General features: G+C 51.3%; 1 long non-coding RNA gene across 1 annotated transcript; it reads left to right on the top strand.

Annotated features, from left to right (window-relative positions):
- The first annotated feature begins 14,817 nt into the window (after nucleotides 1-14,817).
- Nucleotides 14,818-18,064, top strand: LOC144246660 (uncharacterized). Its single transcript, XR_013340327.1, has 3 exons — nucleotides 14,818-15,044; nucleotides 16,734-16,833; nucleotides 18,031-18,064. It is a non-coding gene; the product is annotated as an uncharacterized LOC144246660 (long non-coding RNA).
- The last annotated feature ends 5,491 nt before the right edge of the window (nucleotides 18,065-23,555 follow it).

Here is a 23,555-nt window from a genome sequence, read left to right as displayed (position 1 = left end):
CCAAAGCCTCAGGTCCAGTTTGAGTGTCTGGTCATCAGCCTTGTGTCCTTTTGCCTCCAGTTTCAAGAAAGAATTGTTTTGGGTCCCACAGTGGGATGTGAAAAGCAGACAGAATATTGATGCAGAGAACACTGTCACCTTTAGAGACAGCAGGTTAAGAAGTGTAACTGTTGAATGGGATAATCTGGAACAACTTGATCAGCCCGGACATTACGGCTTGGCTCTTTCTTCCACAGAGTGGTTTCGTCCAAGAAACCTTAAACCTGTGCCAAACATTTCCCAGTCCGCTCACTCTTTTCCTGGGAGAACTGGATATTCACTTGAACTGAGTGCCTTTTAGTCATGAATGACTTGCAACCACCTAATAAAATCTACAAGGATCACCAGTTCCTGGGTGCTTCTGGGATGTGCTGGACTCCAAGTTGCCTAAAAAATAGGCTGTAAAATAGTGGAACTCTGGAGGCCATTTAGTCCAGTGCTGCTCAAACAGTGCCAGCGCTGATCAAAGGGAGCTGCAATGTGGCTGGAAAACAGGTTGTAATTAGATACAGGGGGCAGCCTGGGACAAGGGACAGTAGTTTATGGTGGAGCTTGTGGAAAGGGACCTCTCATGATGGATGGCAGTGCCTTCAGAAGAATCCTAGAATCCCAGAGCGGTTTGGGTTGGAAGGGACCTTAAAGCTCATCCAGTTCCACCCTCTGCCATGGGCAGGGACACCCTCCCCTGGACAAGGCATCCAGTCACCCAAGCTGATGTCGAGAGGATGAAAGCAAAGCCTTGAGGTGGGCTGGGAGTTCTACTCACCAATTCTTTCTGTTGCTCACACAGGTACCAATTCATGAAGAATAATTGCTCAGAGCTGGCAGCAACCCCCAAGCAGATGGTAATGGAGGCACCAGAGTATCAATGTCTCAGCAGGAGTCAGCAGGATTTTCTTGCAATTTTTATTTTTGTTGATCAAACAGCCCTTTCTGCTTGTTGCAAGGTTGTGGTGAAACTGGAGATGGCTGCTTATCTCCTGACATGATTCCTGTGTTACCCAAAATCTTCTCATCTGCCCTAAGGTCCAGTGGCAGCAATTAGTCCTTGTTAAGCTGCTGCTGCAAATCACTCCTATTTCCAAGAGTTCTGCTGCTCTTGCCAAAATCCCTTTGCTTTTCCATTTCACTTGGAGGGACCTGTGCATGGGTTCCCTTCAAGCACTAATTGCATGTCTGAATGAATCAATCTCCCTTCCTGTTCTGCCCCGTAGTAGCTGGATCTTGCTTGTTCCTTGCACGGGCTGTCAGACCTGCTGGGGTCTGGAATGCTGGTGTGCCAGAATGTAGTGGATTTCAGCATCATCCCCCCAAGGAAAGCCTTTGGTCCAACCCTGCATCCCTATTTCAGACTGTAAAGGAACATTGTGGACTTGTTCCCCCTCTACCCGGAACCTTTCAGCAGTGCAGAAGTTCAGCTATTACAGCCCTGCATGGGAGAGACATTAATTTATCTAGGAACTGTTTCTAAGGCTTTGTGGGCAATCCTTCCTTGGTTTCAATCATGAAAATTTGTATTCTGGGAATGTTGGAATTCATTTGACTTTTCCAATGTGTGTTTGCTGATGTTTGCAGCTGGAAATGGAGAAGAGATTGTTGGAACCTTTAAACAGAGCAGTGCTTGATATGGTGAGGTGGCTCTTTCTGTCTAAAATAGCAGCTGAATTCTGTCACTATTTTTTTTTTTTTTTTGTATAGCTGAGAGCATAGCCAACTGAAAGCACTACAAATAGCATTTATTTACATGGCAAAGCATTGTATCAAGCTTCCTTCCCAGTGTCTAGGAATCATGGAATCATAGACTCACCAGAGGAAAGGACCTGCAAGGATCATGGAGTCCAACCCCTGGTCCTGCACAGACATCCCAACAGTCCTATCCTATGCATCCCTGAGAGCATTGTTCAAATGTTCCTTGGGCTCTGTCAGCCTGGGGCTGTGCCCGTTCCCTGAGGGCGTCTGGTCAGTGTGCCAGCACCATCTGGGAAAACCTTTTCCTAAAATTCCACCTGACCCTGCCCTGACACAGCTCCAGCCACTCCCTCAGGTGCTGTCCCTGTCACAGAGAGCAGAGATTGGAGCTGTCCTTTGGGAGAGAGCTGCCAGTCATGCTGAGACCTCCTCCTCTCTCCAAGCTGAACAAGCCAATTGACCTCAGCTGTTCCTCATACAGCTTCCCCTCCTGGCCCCTCATCATCTTCATTCCCCTCTTTGGATACTCTCTGCAGGCTTTATGTCCTTATGATACATTCAGAGAGGTTGCTGCTCTTCTCTCCCTGCATTTTATCACCCAACTGTACTGTATGCTGTGCATGACATCATCCTGGGGGCTCCAGCACTAACAATAGCAGTGGTATTTGTTTTCATGTGGAAATATTTTCTGCTGAAAAGTAAAGGAGCTGGGCTTTCACTGATTCACATGGCAGTTAGCTGCATCATAAATTCTTGAGATAAGGTTCCTTTCTGGAAATTATTTTTCCCATATCATTTGTCTGCCTTGGATGTGAAAATTGTGCTTTTTGTTCACTCCCTTCCTATATAAAACCTGTGGAATGCTTTAAACCCTTCTGGGAAATCCCAAGGGCCTTGTCTTGGAAGAATATACAATAGACTCTCCACCTAGGCTTAAAGAGAAGACTTCTGCCATGGAGCCTTGCAACACCAGGATCCACCCCAGTTCCTTTCCCCGTGTCCCAAATTCTTGCATTTTTTCCTTTCCCTGTTTCCTCATTGGTTGTGGTATCCCTGGTGGCCGGCCCCATCTTCCCTGTAGGCCAATGCCCTTTGCTCTGCCCTTTGTGCTGCCCCTGTGCCCTCAGACCATTGGCCACTGACCCCTGCTTAACCTTGTGCAGAGCACATGGCCAGGTCTTTGTCCCTGATCCCTTCAGCCAGGTGGATGCAATAAACCTTTGCTGGAATACATCATAAACAGACCCTTCCTGTCTTTCCTCTGCTGGGCTATGTGTGTGTGCGGACTTGAAATGGCTGTTCTTGTGGCCTTACTCAGAGCAGCTTCTGAAGGTGACACTTTGAAGAAGGCTGCAGCATGTCTAGCACCCTGCCACGTGGCAACAAAAACCTGCTGTGTGATTGCCTGAAGCTGTAGAGATCTATTGTTGTGTGAATGTAACTGTGCAACCATGTTCTGTAAGGTCTGAATTCTGGAGTCAGTCCGTGTGCAGTGCTGCAGCCAGGGGCACCAGCCCGTGCTGCACATGCTGCTCCCTTCCCAGAAGCCGCGCGGGCTCTGCTCCAGGCTCCTGCGGCCCAGCCGGGGCCGATGGAGCCGCGGCCCGGCGGGGCTGCGGGGCGGCACCGCGGCTCCCCGGGCAGCAGCCGGCCCTCTGCCCCTCCAGGGCCAGCGCCAGGATTTGGTGCCAGCACCTTCACGGTGGGCAGGGGAGCCCTGCAGGCGCTGTTTGTAGAGAGCGCTGCCGGCTCCAGGACGGTTTAGATGAATGGAGACGAGAGATCTCTGAAGGCTGCTCTTGGGGTATAAGGTTTATTAGGGATGGAGAAAGGTCCTGCTTTGAGCTGCCAGACGCAGCACGTGGCGAGGCTTGAGAGGGTGAGGGAAGTTCCATGAGGAGGGGAAGTTCCAAAACAGCGTCTGGCCCCTCAGAGCCCCCTTATCAGGGGGCTTCAAGGTGGGCTGGAACAAGGCTTGGGCCAATGGGGTTACATGCACTTGATGTTTCAGGGGAGGGTTACAGGTGCGGGGTGAACCATACATTTTGGGGGGTGAGATGGAACAGTCCACTTGACCCCAGGACCCATCCGTAGGCAGGGGCATTGTCCGGCTAGCAGAGAGGACTGTTCTCATCCTGGCTGTATTATTTATTAATAATTATATTTATCCATCCTTCCCTACAGCTGTTGTCTGGCTGCTGCCAATAAGGGGCAGGGGGCAGAGGCAGGGCTGGCTGCCAGCCCGGGCCCTCGCGGCTGCCCAGGCCAGGTGCTGTGACTGAGGCCCCCTGACAGAGAGCTCTGGGCCCGCAGAGCTGCGGCCACCATGGGGAGGGTGGCCACGTCTCCTGGAGCAGGGCTGCGGAGGCACTGCTGCCCTGGTGGCTCTGGACCCCACAGAAACAGCAATGGAACATGCACAAGAACAGCAGGTCTGCTTTCAGCACTTCCCTTGGCTGCTCCTTTAGGGTGCTTGCACCACACTCAGAGACACAGAACACCTTCTTTTCCTCTGAGAGTTATTCCTGGCCTCTTCATTTTTCCAATGCACCAGGTATTAGCTGCTGGCTTCAACTAGACACATAAACTGCTGCATTAAACTTTCAACTCAGCTGTTTTTTTAATCCAGAATGCTTTAAAAATGTGCAGAAAAGTCCAATGAGACGTGATTGTATCTCTGTCTTGTGAATCTCACTAGCTATTGGAGCTTTTGTGTTGCTGCTAATCCCTTCTATGAAAAAAATTAATTCTAGAGAAGAGCAACATCATCTGACAGACACCAAGCATTGCCAGCAGTTCCTCCAGGTGTTCCTGCCAACAGCCCCTGCAGGAAGGAGCACAGTCCCCAGTGCACGTGGGTTTGGTTTCCTATGGCACAAAAGGCCCCAGGGGCACAGGTCTCTGGGGCAGGAGACGGGCACCAGCCCTGCCAGGGCTCGGGGGCTGGCAGGTCTGCTTGGGCAGGGACTCTGCCACAGCTGCTGGTGTCAGTGTTCCCAGGCTCCAGGGCTCAGAGCAGAATTCCTGCCCTGGCCCACAGTTCCTTGTGCCACAGTTCCTTGTGTGTGCCACACCCATGGGTTTAGGATGACCATGGACCGTGGCAGCTTCCATGGAAGGTCCCGTGCCCTTCCCAGCGCGGCTTCGTCGGTAGCCCTGGGGGCTCCTTCTGCTGCCCTGAGCCCGCAGAGCAGGGCAGCGTTTGCTGATGGTCTGAGCCCTTCCTAAAGATCCTGTTGGGCTGTCTCAGACACTTGGGGCCAGGGATTCCTGCCAACCTGGGCCACTTTGGGTGGGCAGGGGGTGGCCCCAGGGCAGGTGCAGTGTATGCAAGGACCTTTGTGACACATGCAGCATGGAATGGAGCTGGGTGTCCAAGGGCCCTTCGTGACACGGTGCAGCATGGAATGGAGCCGGGTGTCCAAGGGCCCTTCGTGACACGGTGCAGCATGGAATGGAGCTGGGTGTCCAAGGGCCCTTCGTGACACGGTGCAGCATGGAATGGAGCCGGGTGTCCAAGGGCCCTTTGTGACACGGTGCAGCATGGAATGGAGCTGGGTGTCCAAGGGCCCTTCGTGACACGGTGCAGCATGGAACGGAGCCCGGTGTCCAAGGGCCCTTTGTGACACGTGCTGACATAGGAGCTGGAAGTGGCAAGAGCACGCCACTCTGCTCAGAGCAGGCGACCAGAGAGGACGGGACAGAGCGGTGCTGTGAGGAGCCCCCACACAGCGCGCTCATTCCTGTCCAACCCGGAGTGTTTCTGAGGCATAGTTCTTGCAGCTCACCTTGAGGCCAGACCACAGGACTCGGTGAGCTGTGGCCTTCCAAGGCTTCAATTCTGCAGGTGCCCTTGAGGGCAGACCGTGAGACTTGGTGCCCCAGATTTTTCCAAGGCATCTCTCCTGAGGGTAGCCAGAAATCCGGTCAGAGACATGGGGCAGGGAGCCCTGAGAGTGCCCAAGCTGACCTGGGTGGAGGAGGAAGAAGGCGGCCCTGCAGCTGCCCCAGCACAGGAGACTGAAGAGGTGGTGCCATTCCATCCACCACAGGAGGGTAAGTGGCAGAGCCAGGCCGCAGGGCTGGTGCCTTCAGACAGCTTGGCTCCATCACACCCCACCCCATCCCATCCCATCCCATCGCTTGGGGACGTGCCCATGGACAGGACGGAAGAGGGGCCCGGGCAGACACCCCACAGTGGCCGTGATCCATCCATCTGTGGCATCCTGGGGCTGTCCCTGCCTCGGCAGCGCAGGGCGGGGCTGTGTTCTCCAGCCCCTCCTGCAGCCCCTCAGCCCTGGCTGCGCTCGCTCTTTGCCAGATGCAGCCCTGGACCAGACACAAGAACAGAAACCCAACCATGGCCGCTTCCACAGAACAGCAAAGGTACCTGAAGCCATCCCCACCTGGGCTGGGCCTGCTGTCACTGCTCAGCCGAGCACCGTGTGTGGAGCACTCCATGTAACATCCATGGCTTTTTGCCCTTCTCCTTCAGCTCGTTTGCAAATTCATCAAGACAATTCGGCAGGAAGAGAACATTGCCAGGGGCGCTGGGCTCAGAGCATACTCGCCCATCTTCCAAACCAAGACCAGTGCTGCCCTGCTGGATTTGCTTGTACAGGAAGGTTTTTACAATCCAAAGCAAGTAAGCAGCCTGTGGCCAGGGTTTGGTCCTCCCAGGAATTGCTTGGCCTCCTAAGGAGGCCACTGGTGAGCCTTTGAGGCCATCGCAGTGCGGTGGGAAGGGAAGCACTTCTCTGGGGACACTGGGAACACTGCTCCCTCTGGCAGCTTTCCAAGTCTCCCCGTGCCTTCTCCAGGTCCCTGCCATGGTGAGATACATCCACCAGTGGCTCATGGCCAATGATTCTGCTGAGCACAGGCTGGACAACGCCCTGCTGTATCTCACAGAAGCGCAGCCAAAAGACACAGTAATGACACTCCTGCGTGTGGCCCCATCGTGTGACAGGTAAGGGGCCCACCTGCCTAGAGGTCTCACAGCTCACCACAACCCATCGCCCTGTACAGCCTGGGCCAGGTTTCTGACCAACAGAAGAGTTTCAGGGCCCTCTGGCTGCTCCCTTTCCCAGCCCTGGCGTGTCACCCCTGAGCCTGCTGTCATGCTCCCTTGTTGCCCCACAGGGGCCTGTCCCCACAGGGCTGGGCTGCCTGGCTGCTGCTGGAGAGGGGCAGTGGGCAAAGGCAGAGCCGGCAGTCAACCCGGGCCTCTAGAGATGCCCACGCCATGGTGCTGTGTCTGAGATGCCCTGAGACAGAGCTCTAACCCTGCAGAGCTGCCATGGCCATGTGGAAGACCATCATGTGCACGCCCAGGACTGCAGAGCTGGCACAGCGGATACTCCTGGATGTGCTGGGGAGCTGGCCAGAGCACAGCACATGCACCTCCGATGGGGACAAAATGGGTGTCTTTGCCCTGGCTGTGAGTTTCTGCCAGTGGCCTTTGCTGGCCCCAAGGCTGCCTGTCCCACAGCTCTCCATCCTCCTTCCCCCACTGCATCTCCCTTCCTCAGGCACTGGCTTGAAAGCTGGCCTAGGGACAGCTGCAGGGCCACCAGGCCTGCTGCTCCCCCTGTGTCTCTCTGGGCCTCTCCCTACCACGCTCGGGCCCTGTCACACGGACACCTCAGCACTGAGCGCTGTCTTGGGGGGCTTTGTCCTTTGCAGGGAACTGTGGTGATATGGAAGATCCTCCAGGAGCCCAGTGTCCCACGTAAAGTGATGGTGCATTTCCCGCAGTTATTTGTGCATCTGCTCTTCCAAGTGTTCTTCAGCACCAAAGAGATGTCAGAGGCGGTTGATACTTTTTGGAAGGGATGCCAGGAAGAACACAGCCTTGCTACCAGCCCCAACAGGTGCTCCATCCCAGTCCTTCTGTTCCTGCCACATGGACAGGGCAGGAGCCAGTGCTCCCAGTGTGACCCGGGCTTTGCTCTGCACTCAGGTTTGCAGTGAGAACCCTGAAGTCCCTGCTGTGCCGAAAGCAGTATGAGCATGTGGTGGTGTCAATGGAACGCAAGCGTGGCTGGGACACGCTGCTCTGTGCTGACACCCACCATTATGCTGTGGGTCTGCTGGCCAGGTGGGACCCCTTTCCCATTGCTCTCAGCATTTGTGCTCTGTGTCTGGGGTGTCCTTCACAGTCCCTTGGTCAGGGGCCAGAGGGCCTTGTCACTGAGGGACAGCCAAGGAGACTGGAGAAGGTTGGGAGAGCAGGGTGCCCACAAAGAGTCACCTTCCTAATGGCCCATTTCTCCTTTCTGTGTGCTGGGGAATGACCAGACCACTGTGAGTTAGTTCTGGGGAGAGGTCTGTTCCCCTGGCTCATAGTCTTAATTAAGCGACTTTTACTCCTGACAGGGAGATGTCCTGCATCTCCATATCCTCATGTTCCCGCATCTTTCACTATCTGCTCCGGCTGCTCAGCTCACAGAAGCCACGCTGGGATCTGCCTGCCCTGGCCTTCATTGTGGAGGTGAGCCTGTTGGCCAGCGCTGCCTGGCTCTGCTGCCTCCCAGCTCTCTGCCCTCTCGCAGCCGCAGCTGCCTGGGACGGTGCCCACGCCCTGTGCTGCTGCCTGGGCCCGCCCTGTGCGGTTCTGGGCTCCTGCCGGCCGGGTCCCCTGTCACTGCCCTGTGCCTTTCAGGTCCTTGAGCACCTGGAGTTGAGTGAACACAATGCTGACAGAGTCCAGCAAATCTTCTCAAGGCACCTGTGGAGCGAGTGCAGGGAGAAGCGTTGCCTGGCACTCAAGGCCCTTCTCAAGCTCACTGACGATCCCTCAAGGGTGAGAAGGGGGCAGCAGCTGAAGCCATGCAGGCAGCGTGGGGCTGGGGAACGCTGTTGCTTGGGCTGCGTAGGGCTTCGTCCGCTGGGACAGCCCCTCCCAGCTCTCCTGCCTCCCGCTTCAGCTGCCCGAGTGCTTCGGGACAGGCCTTTGGCTTCTGGGCCCTGCGGCAGCAGAGTTGCCTTTCACAAACTTGTGTTCTACACAGACCAAAAAAATGTGGAACCTGACTGAACGTCTTGTGGAGCTCCTGCAGGATGCAGATGGAGAGATTGTTAAGATAACAGTCATGGTACTCAACTTTATAATCATGGACAAGGACATGTGGATCCCCAGCCCCACTGTCCTGCAGCTGGCTGAGTCCCTCCTGCCTCTCTTTGACCATGTAAGGCTCTGTACCCCCAGCCACAGCCACTGGCTGATGCCAGGACACTTGGTGCCCTGTGGATTTTCAGGCCTGTGCCCAGCTGAGCCCTTTGCAGCCCATGCTGAGGTCTTATTTTCATCTCTTCACACAGGACAATAGCCAGGTACAGCTGCTCTCCATATTGCTCTTGAGAACATTGCTGAATCTTCCACTGGAAAAGGGAAGAAAGGCCCTGAAGGCACAAGTGTGCCACAGTGTGCTCCCACTCTTCTTCCACTGCCATGATGAGAACTGGCAGGTGGCAAAGGTGAGGACGCAAGGGCTGCTGCTGTCCCCCTGGGAGGGGGCTCAGCTGCCTCCTGCCCTGGTGCCTGGAGGGCTGTAGCCTCCTCCAGGCCCTGGCACAGAGACGCTGATCCTGGGGGCCCTTGGCTGCGGGGCATTTCCATGTTTCTGCTCTTCTCCAGGCTTCTCGGGAAACGCTGCTTCGTGCGGCAAAGTTCCTGAAGAGGAGAGATCTTGAAAAATCTGTAAAGAAGGAGAAGCTATGGAGGTTCATTGAGATCCTGGTAAGGAGGGCCGGGAGGCCACAGCCTCAGCCTGGAGAAGCCCCCTGAGCGCGGTGCTCGGTGTGCGGGCTGGCAGCTGTGCCCCTGCCCGCTGCTGCAGCCCGAGGCCACGCGGGCTCTGCTCCAGGCTCCTGCGGGCCCAGCCGGGTGCCGATGGATTCGCGGCCCGGCGGGGCTGCGGGGCGGCACCGCGGCTCCCCGGGCAGCAGCCGGCCCTCTGCCCCCTCCAGAGCCCGGCGCCTGCGGCTGCTGGCCGGGCCTCAGGGCTGTGCGGGCAGGGGAGGCCGGGGCTGGCGCGGGGAGCGCCCGGCCCCGGGGCTGAGCCCGTGCCAACCCTTCTCTGCTGGTGCTCTCTCCAGCTGGCAGAGGACAGCAGCAGCGCGGCCGAGCTCCTGCGACGGGCCCTGCCCTACCTGGAGAGCCCACAGGAACCCCTGCGAGAGGCGGCCCTCAGGTTCATGGGTGAGCCGCGAGCCCGGGCTCCCTCCCCGCCCCGCCGCAGCTCGGCCCCAGCCCCGCCTGCTGCCCCGGCAGCGCCACCCGGGCCCGGCGCCTCTGGCAGCCGTGCCCTGGGTTCGGCAGCGAGCGGCCAGGGCCCGGGCTGAGCCCTGCCGGGCCAGGAGGCCGTGTGGGCACAGGGCTGGCAGCGCCGCTGGCAGGAGCTGTGCCGCTGGGCTGACAGGCTCTGTGTTCCCAGGGATGGCCGGGCGGAGCTTGAGGGGACAGCAAGAAGAGCTCCAGCTGATCTGCAATGGTGAGAGAGGGCAGCGGGCTGACAGCGGGGGCTGTGGGGCGAGCTGCAAGCCCTGCCCCGGCTGCGGAGAGCTCTGCTCTCCTAGGTAGAGCACACAGAGAGTTCAGGGACACGTGTGGGATTCGTGGCCAGCAGCTTCGGGCTGATCCCCTTGGTCCCTGATCCCTCCCGGCCATGGCAAGAGCTGGCTGGGATGGCCCTGGCACGGGAGACTCCCCTCGGCTCCCCGCAGAGTCGGGATCTGACCGTGGCTCTGTTCCTTTCTCTTGCAGCCCTTGAATGTCTGACAGAGGATGTCAGTACTGCCGTGTTAGAGCTGGCACTTCAAACACTGCATGTCCTCCAGGCAATACAGTGTGGGCGATACTCCATCTTCCAGAAGATGCAAGATCAGCTGCGCCGGAAATGGACGACATGGCCTTGTCTGTCAGGGCTCGGATGTCTGCACTGTTGGAGCTCGGAGGAGAGCTGATTCAGGAAGCTCTCTTTCTTGGGGCCACCTGAGCCAGTGGGATTTTCCTCTTCTCTAAGATGTTTATTTTCTTCCCTTCCATTTTTTATCCTGAGTAAATAAAGAATGTGTTAGAATACGCAGATGCCCAAGAGCTATTCTTTGCTGCACAGGGTCTGCAGGGCAAGTGGGAGGAAAGGGTGAAAAGGGTGCTTGTGCTCAGTAGCACAGCAAGCAGAGGGGGCCTGAGGCCCTTAAGGGGGAAAAGTTTGCTTGTGCTCAGCAAGGTGCCCAGGCATGCAGGGTTGCAGGGAAAATGGCCACAAGCCCCTTGGCCTTTGGTGGCTCTGCTGAAGCCTTTGTGCTGCCCACAGAGCGGGTGGGCAAGGCCAGAGCTGCAGGGATCCCTGCGAGAGCGGTGCCTGGAGATGGCCACAAGCCCTGTCCCAGGCAGGAAGCACCATCCGTGTCCTCCTGCCCGTGTGTTGCTGGCTGGATGGTTGAGGGCTCTGAGGTGCCTCTTGGTGGAGCTCCTCTGGAGCTCCTGTGGGGCTGCAGCACCGCTGCCGGGCAGGTTGGCCGGGCTGGGGGAGACCCGGAGGGACTGGGGCAGTGGGAAGCCCTGAGCAATTGGGTGTCAGAGGCCACAAGCAGCCCTCAGGCAGCCAATTTGCTCCTGCCAGAGCTGACTTATAAAACAGATCCTGGGCACTCTCTAACACCATCAGTGTTGGAAAACGAAATGCAAGGAATTCTCAGATCTTCGGGCCTGTAAGTGAAGGCTTAGAATCCTCAGATTTACAGGATTTGATGTGAGACCTTGGAAAAGGCTTCCAAACTTAGGTGCTTGAATTGAGAATGTGAATCTATCTTTTAAAGCAGACATGTTCAGCTAAGTGGAGCATAGTTTAGAGTTTTAGATTTTAAAGTACTGTCCTGGTTTGTAAGATAAGCTTGTATTCTATTTGCCATCTGTTGGAGGTTGGGCAGGTTTGTTATTTCTTCCAAGAACAATGGTTTGCTCCGAAGAGGTAATGGTTTGTTAATGGGCCATTGACTGACTCACTTGCAGGGCTGGTAAACCTAACATCATCCCATTGTGAGATGCTCCACCCAGAGGGGGAAGCCAAGCACTCTTTTATTGTATAAAGTGGTACCTTTTTGGAGACAAAGCAGCTCTCTCTCTCTTTACGGGATTCCCAGAGAAGCAGCTCTCTCTCTTTGCGGGATTTCCCAGAGAAGCAGCTCCTTCGGCAAGATTCCCAGAGAAGCGGCTGGAGCGCGGTGAGGCGGCGGCGGTGGAGCTCGGAGGCGGCCCCGGCGCAGAGGAAGACCGGCTGCACTGCCACCAGATCTTCAGAGAAAACTATACCCTTCTAAAGATCACCACTTCAGCTGCAATTCATCAGCCACTGCAAGAGGAGCAGCTATCATTTCAACCGGACTACTACCAATACCTCGAATCCTCAGGTTGTGGACTTTATCACTAGTTTTGTTTGTACCAATTGCATTTGCCCCCTGCCTCCAAGTCTAACGGGGAGCAGGAATGGAGGGATGAGGGCAGGACCAGCAGAACGAGGAGCTCACTGTTTGCTCTCCCCTCTCTGAGGTACCACCTACAACTTCGACCACTGCACTTTTTCTGGGAACGAGTCCAAGCCCTTGTGCGTGGAGCTGGATGCCAACAACCAGCCCCGCTTCCCGGAGTGGATCACCATTCCCCTTGTGTGCATTTACATGCTCTCCACCAACATCCTCCTGGTCAACCTGCTCGTGGCCATGTTCGGGTACGTAACGAAGGAGCCGTGGCTTCCTGGTCATCCCTGCACTGACATAGCTCTGGGGAAGAGACTGGAGTGCTGGAAAACAGCAGGAAGCCAAGCCTCGCCTCTGCATCTGTCACAGCAGCCTGGGGGAAACTGGTGCAGTGTCCTGGGGAGGGATTGCTGCCTGTCCTTTGCCTCCATCTCTAAGCATCCTCTGCACTGTAGGTGTGGTGCAAACCCCAGGAAACCCATCACAGGGGGTGATGCTGGGTCAGAGCCTTACCGAAATGTGAGTTGCTGCCCAAGTGAACTTGCTTGAGCAGCAGAGTGAGTAAATGAGTTATCATCACTCTTCAGGACACTGTGGTTTTATTAACCTGAGCTGCTGTGTGGTGAGGATAAGTCTGGTACTGATTTGATGGACCTGCCATTTATTGTTCTGACTTAGACCACAGGCAATGGGCCACATCCCCCTGGGACATGCAAAAGGACTTTGTCTTGAGAAGTGCCATCACCTCTAGACCAGCAAGGTCAGGGAATGTCTTCCTCAGCTTCTCCCAGAAATCTTTGTTGCATCCTCTGCAAGCCGTGGCACAGAGTTGATTTAATCATGGGAAGTTCCTCATATCAGATTTTGGGGGTGTGTTGCCTTCATGTCTCACTTGGGAATGCAGCTGGATTGGTGTTGTGCCTCTGTTCCCATTCCCAGCCCTTGTCCTTTTCTGCTTTACACTCATGACAAGAGTACTCAAAACCTCTGACCAGCCTTCTTGAGGACCACAAGTTTATTTTTGTGATTTGATGATACCTTGGCAGGAAGTTGCTTTGGCAACAGGAGTATTGACAGGACTCCTGGTGCTGCTCAAGAGCATCTCTCAGCTGAATGACGCTGCCAGTGTTTCCTGGCCTGAGATGAGATGCTAGAGAGTGATAAGTTGAGAATGCCTCAGATTTACGTTCTGCTCTGACCCCTCTTCCCCAGGCTGACCTAGAATCTAAAGAAAATCTGAAATACTATTTTTGGCAAGGCATCCAAGATAGGTAAAGCATATCTGTGCCTGGGAAGAGACAAGCATGCTCATACTCCCTAGGAAGGGTGCAAGTACCTTTCAACAATGAAGGAAAGTATACAGCAGTAAGCCAGCTCTACCCTAAAACCTTTAATATTTGCTAGAACACTTACTTTAACAGTACCTGATGGTAAATGCTCTGGTTTATGCTGGCATGCCAGTAAAAAAACCCTCTAGTTTTCACCAGTTGCATCTATCTTTTACACAAAAAGAGAATCTCCACCAGGTGAAGGTTTGCATTTATCTCACATAAAGGTGCATTAGGCTCTGAGCAGAGGCATTTTGGGAGCATCCATCTGCCACTTAATGTCACACTGAAAGGTCAGGCAGCCTGGGAGCTGCTTGCACCTGTGGTTGTTGCTTTGCAGGGTCCATACAGTGCCTTGTGCTGTGGGTTTGATCTGTGCTTGCAGTGTCCTTAATACGTCTACTATAAATCTCAGGAGCTTTTAAATTTCTTGTAAGTGTTCTCATTTTAGGTTTGGGCTTTTTTCTAAGAAAGCAGTTATCTGCTCAGTTAATAAGACACAATATCTTGTGAAGAAGCATCCTGTTCTCATGTGTCTAGGCTAGAAGAAGACTGGTTAGAGCTGAGGTAGTAAAAATACATGGAGTATTTTCTTCCTATTCATATATTTTCCTGTTTATTTGTAACTTCAAGGGTTTTTTTTCCTACTGTTTTAATTCCACCCATTTGCAAATTACTCTCTAAGGAGGAGAACAAACTAAACAACCTCCTGGTTAATAAAAATGACTACCTTCAGAATGACTAGGGCCCCTAACATCAGAAGGACATGGAGCTGCCGGAATGAGTCCAGTGGAGATTCTCAAAGGGAATGGAGCCAGGCTAGGAGAGCTGAGGGTGCTCACCTGGGGAGAAAAAGGCTCCAGGGAGAGCTCAGAGCCCCTTGCAGGGACTAAAGCGGCTCCAGGAGAGCTGGAGAGGAACTGGGGATAAGGCATGGAGGGACAGGACACAGGGAATGGCTTCCACTGCCAGAGAGCATGGATGGATGGGATACTGGGAAGGAATTGTCCCCTGTGAGGGTGGGCAGGCCCTGGCACAGGGTGCCCAGAGCAGCTGTGGCTGCCCCTGGATCCCTGGCAGTGTCCAAGGCCAGGTTAGATGGGGCTTGGAACAACCTGGGATGATAGAAGGTGTCCCTGCCCATGGCAGGGGATGGAATGGGGTGAGCTTTAAGGTCCTTCCCAAGCCAAACTACTCTGGGATTCTGTGACTATAAAACCATGCCCTGGTACAGTAGAGGAATGCTCTGTTGTTGGCTCTGATGCAGCTCTTTGGTGACCAACTCATCCTGGTTGTGTTCTCTCTTTCCCATCAGTTACACTGTTGGATCAGTGCAAGAGAACAATGACCAGGTGTGGAAGTTCCAACGCTTTTTCCTGGTGCAGGAATACTGCAGTCGCCTGACCATCCCCTTCCCCTTTGTCATCTTTGCCTACATATTCATGGTGCTGAGGAAATGCTTCAAGTGCTGCTGTAACAAAGAAAGCAAAGAGCCATCCATTTGTTGTGAGTTGGATTTTTCCTTGTTGCCCAAAAGTCATCTCTGCAGCAGGTGCATTGCAGTTCCTGCGTGGCATCCTGTGCTTATTCCAGGCATTTTGTGCTGTGCTGGGAGATTTCTAAGGGCCATGTAGACCTCTGTCATGCAAATCCACTGTGCTGCTGGAAATCTCTTCAGTAAGATTCAAGTTTTCAAGTGATATTTATCCAGTGCTCTCTTATCTAAGCCATTTCCATGTAGAATTGCCTTGTGTGTGTAACTCATTAAGACTTCAGATTAATCCTAACTCTTTAGGGCTGCTTATGCTGTTTCTCAGCTTTGCAAGGTTGTGGGTTTGGCTTTTTTGTAATTCATTCTTCTTGCTAGGGAGTGACTGAAAGAGAACAAACAGTTTCCATGTAGCCAAACCACCTCAAAAATGTGACAAGTCATTTCTCAAGCTATTTCTCCTTTTTCTGTTGGGGGACACAGATAGGAATTGTTTTAACAAGCCTTCCCCTCTGCCTCTCCAGCAAATATGATGTTTTCTCAGCTGAGAGAGAATAAATTGAATTAATTGACAGGCTTTTTCCCATTCATCAATAACCTGCTTGGTGCCCTGCAGCAGAAGCTGGATTTGTTACCAGTTTAGGAGGAAGGGCCTTCTTTGGCATATAAAATTGTTTAGCACTAAATCATTTTGGCTGTCTAAATTGCTGTGTGGATTTCTTGCTGGGGAAGCTGTTGGGTGGCAGAAATTCCTGCTCAAATGATGCACAGTTGATGTTGCAGCTCTGAAAGAATGGGAGAGTTAATTAGAGCCAGAAAATGGTTGTGGTTTTGCTGATGATAGGAACTGAGAACTGCAGAGGAAGCACACTGATGTATTGACTGTGGTGAAATCCTGCCTTCCCCTTTAACTCTTATGGAAATGGTTGGGATGCTTGTTGGATTGTGGGGGAACAGCTGAGGGGTTTGTGAGGTCAGAGGAGCACTGGGTGGAAGAAAGGGACTTCATCCATTCACCAGCCTGGGGCTTCTTCTGTCTCAGTTTATTTTATTTTTTTATTTAAACCCCTGTGGTTTATTGTGTCCTTTTGGAACATGACAAAATGCTGAAGTATTACCCTGGAAGACTACGATGCCTCAAAGTGGGCTCCTCTGTATCAGCTCTTGAATTTACAGCACCATCATAAAATGCTTCTTAGAGAAGACAATTCTTCATCATTCTGGAGTGTTTCAGTTCAATCAAAAATCATATATCATGGTCCTTAGAAGTGTTACTCCTAATGATCCAATATGGGGTAATGTAGAAACAAATGGAAAGCTCAAACCCAGATGGGATCTTGCTAGAATATCCTGTACCTGTTGAAGCAGAGGCACCTGTGTTAACCAAGACTCAAAAAAAGTACAGAAAGACTTCTGGAGCTTGTAAGGTTGTGGGTTGGTTTTGTGTTTGCTTATTTGGTGGGTTTTGGGTTTTATGTTTGCTCGTATTTTGTGTTTTTAAGTGACTCTGGTTGCCAGGAGCATTCAGTGAAAGGCGTTAGTGTCACATCTGTGAGAGCTGAGTCACAGGTGGGCAGTGAGGCTGTGAGTGCTCAGGATGTGGAGAAGGGAATCATTAACCTCTGAATGCACACACTGACCCAGCCGCTTTGCACCTTGGCTTTCGAACACAAATTAAGTATTTTTCTTTCAAATACATTTCCCAGGCTCAAGAAATGAGGACAATGAAATCCTGGCATGGGAAGCTGTCATGAAGGAAAATTACCTTGTCAAAATCAATACAAAAGCAAATGATTCATCAGAAGAGTAAGCCTGCCTATCTTTGTCTTCATTCTCTTACTTTTCTCTTGAACATTTCTAGTGAAGGCACATTTTCAGCAGCTCTAGGTGTTTACAAACTAATGAGTAAGTAAATAAACTCAGCATAAATGTGCTTTTTATTTCTGAAGTGAAATGGTGCTTTTTTTTGTTTGCTGAAGAGAAGACAAGAAAAAGTCTTCCCATGGTGTTTTGAGATCTTATCATGGGAAGCAGTGCCACAGCTGACTCTTGCTGTAGCATTAGTTTAGGCTGGATATTAGGAAAAAGTTCTTTATGGAAAGGGTTGTCCAGCCCTGGAACAGACTGCCCAAGGCAGTGGTGGCACCCCCATCTCGGCGTGGGGATTTAAAAGCTGTGTGGATATGGCACTTGGGGACCTGAGTTAGTGGTGGAATTGGTTGGACTCGATCTTTTCCAACTCAAATAATTCTATGATTTTACATTTAGCAGAGAATGTTTACTGTTGGACCTGGAATCTCAGACATTCCCACAGCAGTAATCCAAATGGAGATGTGTAATTAGTAGCATGAGTTGTGGAGACCTCTGAGGAGGGGAAGATGGTCTTTAGAATCATGGAATTTGAAACTTTGGAGACTTACGCTTGGATATTTCTTTGACTGCCAGCTCATGGAAACATTTGGGATCTGTCTCACTGTTTTCAGAGTAACAGTTTAAGAGGAAAAAAAAAAAACCAAAAAAAACTGAAAGAAAGCAAGAAAACGGAACACTGCTAGAGAACAAAACCTGCTCTGTATGATTGCTTAACTTTGCTAACTTCTGGCAGCTTGAATATTTCTCTTAATCAGAGAGAGCTGATAGGAATGGACAAGAAAAACCAGACCCTTCCATATCTGTGGGCATGAACATTGCCATCCACAAATAAGTGTTTAGGTTAAGACTACCCAGAGACAAACAGCATTGCGTAAGAAGCCAAACAAATACCAAAAACATTTCCTTGGTACTGGAAGCAAAAATGTCTTGAGAAGGAAAATGTAATAGCATCCTACTAATAGTAATTTGCATGTTAGTTAATTTACTTGTACTAAAAATGATGCCAGTCACGTGCAGCCCTGCCTCCCTGGGAGGATGGAGCACTGGGGGGAGTTGGGGTGTGGTAATTAGCCAAGTTTTCCTTGGTATCCAGACTGATCCCATTGCTTCGTGTTCTCCTTCTGCTTCTAGGATAGTGCATCGATTCAGACAACTGGATGCAAAGGTACTTCTGTCCCAGATCGCTCCGGGAAATGTGATTCTCTCTGGTAAAGCAGGGGGTGTGCCATGGCAAGGAAAATGAGCCTCCCAGAGTTGTGTGCAGTCTTTGTCACTGTCACCAGGACCCCATTTTAATTGGGCTTTTTTACTGTGCTCTTTTGATTCCATAGATAGGAGTGTGTAGGGCGTGTAGTGATTAGGACAGAAGGGAATGGTTTTGAACTGAGAGCAGGATTAGATGGGATAATGGGAAGAAATTCTTGGCTGTGAGGGTGGGCCCACCCTGGAACAGGGTACCCAGCGAAGCTGTGGCTGCCCCTGGATCCCTGGAAGTATCCAAAGCCAGGCTGGATGGGGTTGGAGCAGCCAAAAATGAGCTGTGAGATCCCTTCCAAGCCACAAGAGCTTTCTAATGTGCAGGAAAATGAAACAAAGACACTTGCTTAGCACTGGAGGAGTGTTTCTCAATATTCCTTGTGGGATGGACTAAAGCAGAAGTAATTTCCATCTTAAACTGCAACATTCCGCTGTCTAACAGGTCCATGAAACGCCAGTGGGAAGAAGGGGTGTCACACACTTGACATGTCCCCGTCCCAAAGGTGTCTGTCAAGTTTAGCTTCTGGTGGTGTTGGCATGGTGTAATTAAGCAATATAAGGCTACCCATATACCAGAGAGCACATTATGAGAATTGCCATACAAATAATTTTTTATGACTGTGATGTTGAAATGGGTATGTCTGTTCACAATGGTTATTTTCTGAGGCTTGACTGAATTATCTGTTTGGCCTCTGAAGTGGGGAGTGGCTTTGGTATGAAGCACAGACTTTTTAAGAAGCTCAGGTGAAAAGACCCACATATACTTCAGAGTACTTTTTTTGGTTACTGTCAAATCATTTAGATTGCAAAATAATAGCTTGCTTCCAGACTGAAGGCGAAGTGGTGAGTGAGTACGTGGTTAGTGATGCTGCTCTTGAAACTGAAAGGAGATCTGCTAACCTTAATTCTCTCCTGAAAATAAATACCCATCTCTTGCTTTTCTCGTCTGGTAACTGCTGGTTAACTCGCTGAAATAGAGGCAGCAGGGCTTGCTGCATTAATTGCCCTGATGAACATTGTACTTGGTACTGTCGTCTCGAGCACTCTTGCATTGGGTGTAATACTTGCAGAGGCAATTACTTGTTACTTTCATTGCTCATTAGCATTGCATTCCTTCAGCTAGATGGACTTTACAAAAATAACCTCCTTTTTTTTTTTTTTTTTAAAGCTCTCTGATTTGAAAGGCCTTCTGAAAGAGATTTCCAGTAAAATTAAATAAGTGGAACTGAAATTCAAGAGCAGCTACTGGAGCAGGGTAAGCCCTCTTTAAATCCATTGTCTGCCTTGAAAAAATTACCAGCATTTGTGGTGTTAAATTGGTGTGTCTTTGAAAGAAGAGCTAGTATTAATTGTTGATGGTTGTATTCATATTGTCTGATACTGGGGAAGAAACGAGACCCAACTTCTCTTCCTCATTTGTGTTTTTCTTTATGAAAAATACAGTTTTCCATCTGGGGTTTCTATCAATTTTTGGCACTGTTTAAAATACCTTGTTTTGCCCACGTGCCTCTGAATAACTGTGACTAACCCAAGGTTATTTTAGTTGTCTTTTTGTTGGAGGGCCTCTAGAAATTGAGGAGCTGCTGTGCTGGATCCTTTACCCTTGGTATCTTTTAACTCTGAAGAGCAGGCAATCCAAATAGAAAAGACAGAAGTGAGGGCAGGAGTAAGGTTTATTTTTCCACTATCAAAGTGGGGCATTAGGCTGGATTGCTGTAGCCTTCCTGTGTCCTGTACAATAAGCTGCAGTGTGAGGAGCTGACCCAAAGCCTCAGGTCCAGTTTGAGTGTCTGGTCATCAGCCTTGTGTCCTTTTGCCTCCAGTTTCAAGAAAGAATTGTTTTGGGTCCCACAGTGGGATGTGAAAAGCAGACAGAATATTGATGCAGAGAACACTGTCACCTTTAGAGACAGCAGGTTAAGAAGTGTAACTGTTGAATGGGATAATCTGGAACAACTTGATCAGCCCGGACATTACGGCCTTGCTCTTTCTTCTACAGAGTGGTTTCGTCCAAGAGACCTTAAACCTGTGCCAAACATTCCCCAGTCCGCTCACTCTTTTCCTGGGAGAACTGGATATTCACTTGAACTGAGTGCCTTTTAGTCATGAATGACTTGCAACCACCTAATAAAATCTACAAGGATCACCAGTTCCTGGGTGCTTCTGGGATGTGCTGGACTCCAAGTTGCCTAAAAAATAGGCTGTAAAATAGTGGAACTCTGGAGGCCATTTAGTCCAGTGCTGCTCAAACAGTGCCAGCGCTGATCAAAGGGAGCTGCAATGTGGCTGGAAAACAGGTTGTAATTAGATACAGGGGGGCAGCCTGGGACAAGGGACAGTAGTTTATGGTGGAGCTTGTGGAAAGGGACCTCTCATGATGGATGGCAGTGCCTTCAGAAGAATCCTAGAATCCCAGAGCGGTTTGGGTTGGAAGGGACCTTAAAGCTCATCCAGTTCCACCCTCTGCCATGGGCAGGGACACCCTCCCCTGGACAAGGCATCCAGTCACCCAAGCTGATGTCGAGAGGATGAAAGCAAAGCCTTGAGGTGGGCTGGGAGTTCTACTCACCAATTCTTTCTGTTGCTCACACAGGTACCAATTCATGAAGAATAATTGCTCAGAGCTGGCAGCAACCCCCAAGCAGATGGTAATGAAGGCACCAGAGTATCAATGTCTCAGCAGGAGTCAGCAGGATTTTCTTGCAATTTTTATTTTTGTTGATCAAACAGCCCTTTCTGCTTGTTGCAAGGTTGTGGTGAAACTGGAGATGGCTGCTTATCTCCTGACATGATTCCTGTGTTGCCCAAAATCTTCTCATCTGCCCTAAGGTCCAGTGGCAGCAATTAGTCCTTGTTAAGCTGCTGTTGCAAATCACTCCTATTTCCAAGAGTTCTGCTGCTGTTGCCAAAATCCCTTTGCTTTTCCATTTCACTTGGAGGGACCTGTGCATGGGTTTCCTTCAAGCACTAATTGCATGTCTGAATGAATCAATCTCCCTTCCTGTTCTGCCCTGTAGTAGCTGGATCTTGCTTGTTCCTTGCACGGGCTGTCAGACCTGCTGGGGTCTGGAATGCTGGTGTGCCAGAATGTAGTGGATTTCAGCATCATCCCCCCAAGGAAAGCCTTTGGTCCAACCCTGCATCCCTATTTCAGACTGTAAAGGAACATTGTGGACTTGTTCCCCCTCTACCCGGAACCTTTCAGCAGTGCAGAAGTTCAGCTATTACAGCCCTGCATGGGAGAGACATTAATTTATCTAGGAACTGTTTCTAAGGCTTTGTGGGCAATCCTTCCTTGGTTTCAATCATGAAAATTTGTATTCTGGGAATGTTGGAATTCATTTGACTTTTCCAATGTGTGTTTGCTGATGTTTGCAGCTGGAAATGGAGAAGAGATTGTTGGAACCTTTAAACAGAGCAGTGCTTGATATGCTGAGGTGGCTCTTTCTGTCTAAAATAGCAGCTGAATTCTGTCACTATTTTTTTTTTTTTTTTTTTTTTGTATAGCTGAGAGCATAGCCAGCTGAAAGCAATACAAATAGCATATATTTACATGGCAAAGCATTGTATCAACCTTCCTTCCCAGTGTCTAGGAATCATGGAATCATAGACTCACCAGAGGAAAGGACCTGCAAGGATCATGGAGTCCAACCCCTGGCCCTGCACAGACATCCCAACAATCCTATCCTATGCATCCCTGAGAGCATTGTTCAAATGTTCCTTGGGCTCTGTCAGCCTGGGGCTGTGCCCATTCCCTGAGGGCGTCTGGTCAGTGTGCCAGCACCATCTGGGAAAACCTTTTCCTAAAATTCCACCTGACCCTGCCCTGACACAGCTCCAGCCACTCCCTCAGGTGCTGTCCCTGTCACAGAGAGCAGAGATTGGAGCTGTCCTTTGGGAGAGAGCTGCCAGTCATGCTGAGACCTCCTCCTCTCTCCAAGCTGAACAAGCCAATTGACCTCAGCTGTTCCTCATACAGCTTCCCCTCCTGGCCCCTCATCATCTTCATTCCCCTCTTTGGATACTCTCTGCAGGCTTTATGTCCTTATGATACATTCAGAGAGGTTGCTGCTCTTTTCTCCCTGCATTTTATCACCCAACTGTACTGTATGCTGTGCATGACATCATCCTGGGGGCTCCAGCACTAACAATAGCAGTGGTATTTGTTTTCATGTGGAAATATTTTCTGCTGAAAAGTAAAGGAGCTGGGCTTTCACTGATTCACATGGCAGTTAGCCGCATCATAAATTCTTGAGATAAGGTTCCTTTCTGGAAATTATTTTTCCCATATCATTTGTCTGCCTTGGATGTGAAAATTGTGCTTTTTGTTCACTCCCTTCCTATATAAAACCTGTGGAATGCTTTAAACCCTTCTGGGAAATCCCAAGGGCCTTGCCTTGGAAGAATATAGAGTCTCCACCTAGGCTTAAAGAGAAGACTTCTGCCATGGAGCCTTGCAACACCAGGATCCACCCCAGTTCCTTTCCCCGTGTCCCAAATTCTTGCATTTTTTCCTTTCCCTGTTTCCTCGTTGGTTGTGGTATCCCTGGTGGCCGGCCCCATCTTCCCTGTAGGCCAATGCCCTTTGCCCTGCCCTTTGTGCTGCCCCTGTGCCCTCAGACCATTGGCCACTGACCCCTGCTTAACCTTGTGCAGAGCACATGGCCAGGTCTTTGTCCCTGATCCCTTCAGCCAGGTGGATGCAATAAACCTTTGCTGGAATACATCATAAATAGACCCTTCCTGTCTTTCCTCTGCTGGGCTATGTGTGTGTGCGGACTTGAAATGGCTGTTCTTGTGGCCTTACTCAGAGCAGCTTCTGAAGGTGACACTTTGAAGAAGGCTGCAGCATGTCTAGCACCCTGCCACGTGGCAACAAAAACCTGCTGTGTGATTGCCTGAAGCTGTAGAGATCTATTGTTGTGTGAATGTAACTGTGCAACCATGTTCTGTAAGGTCTGAATTCTGGAGTCAGTCCGTGTGCAGTGCTGCAGCCAGGGGCACCAGCCCGTGCTGCACATGCTGCTCCCTTCCCAGAAGCCGCGCGGGCTCTGCTCCAGGCTCCTGCGGCCCAGCCGGGGCCGATGGAGCCGCGGCCCGGCGGGGCTGCGGGGCGGCACCGCGGCTCCCCGGGCAGCAGCCGGCCCTCTGCCCCTCCAGGGCCAGCGCCAGGATTTGGTGCCAGCACCTTCACGGTGGGCAGGGGAGCCCTGCAGGCGCTGTTTGTAGAGAGCGCTGCCGGCTCCAGGACGGTTTAGATGAATGGAGACGAGAGATCTCTGAAGGCTGCTCTTGGGGTATAAGGTTTATTAGGGATGGAGAAAGGTCCTGCTTTGAGCTGCCAGACGCAGCACGTGGCGAGGCTTGAGAGGGTGAGGGAAGTTCCATGAGGAGGGGAA

This window comes from Lonchura striata, chromosome 8 (genome assembly GCF_046129695.1).
Source record: "Lonchura striata isolate bLonStr1 chromosome 8, bLonStr1.mat, whole genome shotgun sequence".
NCBI classification, from domain to species: Eukaryota; Metazoa; Chordata; class Aves; order Passeriformes; family Estrildidae; genus Lonchura; species Lonchura striata.
Note: the sequence above shows the minus strand (reverse complement) of the source record. Positions and strands in the feature narration are given on the sequence as shown.